Below are 6000 nucleotides of genomic sequence, written 5' to 3'. Positions count from 1 at the left end.
GGGAAAGGGTACAGATTGAGGGTAAATTCAGGAGGTAAGACAAGGTGTATGGCCCCGGTGTCTTCACCATCAGAAGTAATCTGGGTACCACAGTGAGCTAGGGCACCCCTAAAGTTAGGGACAAGGAAGGAGCACCTGGTCCCGGGACACCCAACAACAGAGCCGTGACGCCATGTGAAAGTTCTGCGGCATCTCTAAGTCTTTCCTTGCAGCACTCTGGCCAATAGCACTTCTGTCAGCTGATTGCAGGTAAGCAAACTAGCAATCAAATATTTTCTACATAAAATTATAAATCAGCGAATACCAAGAGAACAGTTTAGTTTTTTTTTTATTAAGGATGCTATTTCTTTTCTGTTAACACACAACTGGAACTTTTGCAACATCACATTTAGTGGCTATGTAAGAGGGTGGTGCTGTTATGGACAGTAAGGAACACGCTACCACTTTAAGAGACTGCACCCCCTTGTCTGTATGATGGAATGTACTGCTTCTCCCCTGCAATAGATTGTGTGAATGAGCTGGACTGTGCAGATGGCAGGGGTGGAGCCTGAACAGCCTGTGTGAGCTGAAGCTTCTGCAGAGAGAACTTTGTGCTGTTTTCTGCAAGAGATGACCCACAGCCTGTAACGGAGTGGACTTGTGAAATTTGACAGACTTTTCCAGGTGCAGCGAGAGTGGCTGTCCTGTGTGAGTTTGAGAAGCCACGAAGATACCGAGAAAGGGATTTACAGGTTCCAGGAGCGCCTCCAGGACCCAAAAGCAAGGAGAAGACCACGTTGCACGGAGCTGGCAGAAAGCTGTGCGCACCACCGTACTAGACTGTTGGGGGCCCCCGGAATTGGATCTAAGTCCCCAACATCACCGTGAGTTTGTTCCTGTTTTGTGCACATGTTAGGGCCTAGTGTAGGCTTCATGTTATGACCTGGTGGTTAGGAGCACCCGGAATGACCTGATAGTTAAACCTCATACAGGACGAGCTCTGGGATGTGGGAACTCTGCTGGCCGCAAGCCCTAATCCTATCACACACACTAGAAATAGCCGTGGAGCGCTCCTGACCAGACCCTAGGCGCCTCGTCACAGCCTAAGAACTATCTAGCCCTAGAGATGGAAAATAAAGCCTACCTTGCCTCAGAGAAATTCCCCAAAGGTAAAGGAAGCCCCCCACATATATTGACTGTGAGTAAAGATGAAAGTCACAAACTCAGAAATGAGACAGGTTCAGCAAAGGGAGGCCAGACTTAATAAATAAACAGAGGATAGGAAAGGTAACTTTGCGATCAGCACAAAAACCTACTAAAGACCACGCAGAGTGTGCAAAAAAGACCTCCGCACCGACTCATGGTGTGGCGGGGCCACTCTGCATCCCAGAGCTTCCAGCTAGCAAGACAAAATAAAGATAACCAGCTGGACAAGAAACAATGAGCAAAAATAATAATCAGGAACTTAGCTTCTGCAGGAGAATACAGGACACCAGACAGATCCAGGAGCGAACTGAACCAATGCTAAAACATTGACAGCTGGCATGGAGTAACGATCTGAGAGGAGTTAAATAGAGCAGCCAACCAAAGAACAAACCACGTCACCTGTGTAAGGAACCTCAGAAGCCGCAGCTTCACTCATAGCCACCAGAGGGAGCCCATAGACAGAATTCGCCGAAGTACCATTCACGACCACAGGAGGGAGCTTGACAACAGAATTCACAACAGCTTCAGTAGTCAATACACGGGAGCCGTGTGGCCTGCTTAGTAAAGGCCAGAGAGGTTATACGTAGAGTAGCATCTTTATTTGTTTATTGTTTGCATGTATTTGTGTGATGTATGTTGATTATGTAATAGTTGGAGCACCGTGCTATTTTACGGACAAGCTAAAGAATATAACTCTTGTAAATTATCTTTTGCCAATGCATACCCGTTTGCATCTACCTCATCCACTTCATTCCTTGCCTTCCAATAAATCTATCCTTTGTTTGCACCTCATCTTGTGTACAGTAGTCTTCCTGCACCATGGTGGTCCCCCAGCCATCACTTCAAGTGGCGCTGTGAGCAGGGTACTGTCACCAAGATGGAGGCAGCAGACAGCAACGGCGGGAATGCTAATGTTAATGGAGATGCTATGGGCATTGGTGGAACCCCTGCAAGAACACTCCCTACGGGCACTATATTTAGTGTGCTACCAAAGTTTGACGGCAATAATATGCCACTGTCCGACTGGGTGTCAAAGCTGCTATTCAGAAGTGGCCAGTCCCTCGAACAGTGAGAGAACTCCAGGTCTTTCTGGGGCTCACCTGTGTGTACTACCGCCGGTTTGTTAAAGACTTCGCGAAGGTGGCGGGTCCTCTCAATGAGCTGCTGGGGGGGACCGCTGAAGTACTGAAGACCCAGTACATCCCTTGGGCCCAGAGACAAGATGAGGCCTTCCAGGCTATAAAGAAAGCCCTTACCTCAGCACCGATTTTGGTCTACGCAGACTTCGATCAACCGTTCCTATTGTACACAGATGGTAGCCTTCATGGACTCGGTGCAGTACTTTCTCAGATACAGGATGGACATGACAGAGTCATTGGGTATGCCAGAAGGTCCCTGCGAGACAGCAAACGAGACCCTCACAATTACAGCTCCTTCCAGGTTAGAGCTTCTGGCCCTGGTGTGGGCCATGACAGAGAAGTTTGTGGGTTTCCTGACAGGGACCAAGATTCAAGTTCGAACAGACAATAATCCCCTGGCGCACCATGAGAATTCTAAATTGGGGGCCTTAGAACAATGGTGGATGCTCGCCTAGCCAAGTTTGACTTTACCATCTGTTATCGCTCTGCTACCAAAAATGCAAATGCTGATGGACTGTCAAGAGTGACTGTGGAGACTCCAATGTGGGATCTCGATGAGCAACTCAAAGAGGAAGAAACCCCAGACTTTCGTAAGTTTAAGCCCCCAGTAGTTGCGGCCCAGTCAAAAAGGGAGGCTTGCACATTACTCCGGTCTCTGGGGAGAACCAATGAGGCATGGGGACATGTTCAGGATGGAGACGAAGGGCTGACACAGATGAAGTGGTGGGTAACTCAGAAGCGAAAGCCTGGCAAACAAGAGAGAGATGATATGGACTCTGAAATGAAGAGTGTGTTACACCAGTGGGATAGACTGGAAGTGCGAGAGTCAGTGCTGTATCGTGCTATATCGTAAGAGACAACAGCCAAAAGATATGGAAGTAAAGCGGCAGGTGGTCATCCCAGGAAGAATGGCTCAAGAAGTAGCTAAAGAAGCCCACGAATTTGGAGCTCACTTCAGGCCCACAATGACCTACCAATGGTTACAGCGGTGTGTGTATTGCCCCCGGTTGGAGTCTGTGGTGGAAGAGGTTTGCCGGCAATGTCGAGTATGTGACCTCATTAAGAGTACCAGAGGGCACCCATCCAGACCATACAAACTAAAGAGCCACTAGAAGTCTTGATGATCGACTATCTCCTCGTGGGACACTCGGCCCGGGGGCTACAGTACTGTTTGGTGATGAACGATCATTTCTCTAAGTTCATAGTAGTCACCCCAACTAGAGATCAGACAGCGGAATCGGCGGCGCGAGCCATCTGTCAAGACTTCATCCGGGTGTATGGGTGCCCAAAGTGCATGCACTCCGACCAAGGCACATGTTTCAAAGGCAAGGTGATGGAAGAACTGTATCGTATGTATGGCATCGAGCGGTCTGGGACCACCCCTTACCATCCTCAAGGCAACGGAGCATGTGAACGCTTCAACCGAACCTTACTTCAAATGCTGAGAACGCTGGAGGAGGATAAGAAGGCGTGTTGGCCAGACTACCTGCCAGAGTTGGTCTGGACCTACAACAATCGAGTCCACTCCACCACAGGTTATACCCCCTATCAACTGCTGTTTGGAAGAGCTGGACGAGAGATCATTGAGCTGAATTTGGAACAGCCAGAGGAGCTGATGGAGCGAACTGTCACCTCATGGGTGAAAGAGCACCGGCAACGATTACAAACGATACGGTGGTTGGCGGGTCAGCAGCTGCAAGAAAAAGAACATATGGACCGTAAACCGACTCAAGAGTTACCGCTCCAACCCGGAGACCAAGTGTTAGTTAGAGAGAAACGCCCCAAGGGAAAACTAAGTGAGAGATGGGAAGCACAACCTTACAGAGTGATCGAGCAAGTGTATGCTAACGGCCCTGTCTACAAGGTGCAGATTGAGAGTGGGGCATCCGCCCCTAGAGTACTTCACAGAAATATGCTGTGGCCCTGCCGGTCTGAGATGTGTTCTACGCCATTGTCGCCTGAAGGTGCTACTCCACTTTCTGAATCTATCATGCCTGATGGTGAAATCAATGACGAGCAGTGGACTGTCCCTGACACAGTAGGGGGTCCTCAGCCGCACAGAGACGGTAATCCCATGGATGAACCAGTACCGCCATGCGAGGACAAGAGCCCACGATGACTCCTGCAGCAAGTGTTCCTCTGGAAGATAGTCAAGCCTTGCCTGACAGCCAAGAGCTCCGGAGATCCCAGAGGTCTAATGCAGGGGTACCACCAGTCCAATATGTAGAACAGTGTGCTCTGTCTGTTTTTCCAACTTTGTTGCCTCCTCTATAGGTGCTGTTTCCGCATTGCACGTTCCTTCATTACACTTTGACCTTGATGCTGTGATGGCCGAGGACGACTATCATTAAGAAGGGAGGCATGTAAGAGGGTGGTGCTGTTATGGACAGTAAGGAACACGCTGTCACTTTAAGAGACTGCACCTTGTTGTCTGTGTGATGGAATGTTCTGCTTCTCCCCTGCAATAGATTGTGAGAATGAGCTGGACTGTGCAGATGGCAGGGGTGGAGCCTGAACAGCCTGTGTGAGCTGAAGCTGCTGCAGAGAGAACTTTGTGCTGTTTTCTGCAAGAGATGACCCACAGCCTGTAACGGAGTGGAGTGGTGAAATTTGACAGACTTTTCCGGGTGCAGCGAGAGTGGCTGTCCTGTGTGAGTTTGAGAAGCCACAAAGATACCGAGAAAAGGATTTACAGTTTCCAAGAGCACCTCCAGGACCCAGATACAAGGAGAAGACCACCTTTCACTGAGCTGGCAGAAGGCCGTGGCACCACCGTACTAGACTGTTGGGGCCCCCTGGTACTGGATCTGAGTCCCCAACATCACTGTGAGTTTGTTCCTGTTTTGTGCACATGTTAGGGCTTAGTGTAGGCTTCAGTAGTCAATACACGGGAGCCGTGTGGCCTGCTTAGTAAAGGCCAGGGAGGTTATACGTAGAGTAGCATCATTATTTGTTTATTGTTTGCAATTAGTTGTGTGACGTATGTTGATTCTGTAATAGTTGGAGCACCATGCTATTTTACGGACAAGCTAAAGAATGTAACTCTTGTAAATTATCTTTTGCCATTGCATATGGAGCGCCCCCAAACGCATGGCCGCGGGTTACTCGGTACCAGTCCTCTGCTGGCTCAGTTCTGGGGATGTCACGGTGCCTGGACCCAGTCCGTGACCCTGCTAAGGAGCACCCAATGAAAGGTGATGCGAGTCTGTCAAGGGTTTGTGACGCCACCTGTGGTGTTCGGTCAGGGTGACCGACGCTGCTTGGGGTCCACTGGGGTGATGTAATGGCAGCTAGATGGTATACCTTCCCACAGGAAAAGGATGTCCCCAGGGCTTCCCAGTAAGGTGGATGGTGATGGTGTGAGGTGCAGACAATAACAAGTACACAGGGTTGCAGTCTCTTTACCTCTTTACTGAAGACTTCGGGATCCGCAATCCAGAGCACAGTTAACAGGGCTGTCTGAGACCGGCCAGTCCGAAGGCACATCCAGAGTTCCCTTTGCAGGTGGAAATCGTTGCCTACCACTAGCGCCTGTGTGTTGTAGTGCTTCCCTGCTGAGCATTCGGGATAGTCCTCACAACTTCTATTCTCGTTCGTTCTAATTCGTTCCAGTTCTTTCTAGTTCTCCGTCCCCCAGTATGTTATGGCTAGGATGCACCCGTTTGACGGGTAGGCT

This window comes from Ranitomeya imitator, chromosome 3 (genome assembly GCF_032444005.1).
Source record: "Ranitomeya imitator isolate aRanImi1 chromosome 3, aRanImi1.pri, whole genome shotgun sequence".
Lineage (NCBI taxonomy): Eukaryota > Metazoa > Chordata > Amphibia > Anura > Dendrobatidae > Ranitomeya > Ranitomeya imitator.
The sequence above is the reverse complement of the archived record's forward strand: the minus strand, read 5'-3'. Positions refer to the sequence as shown.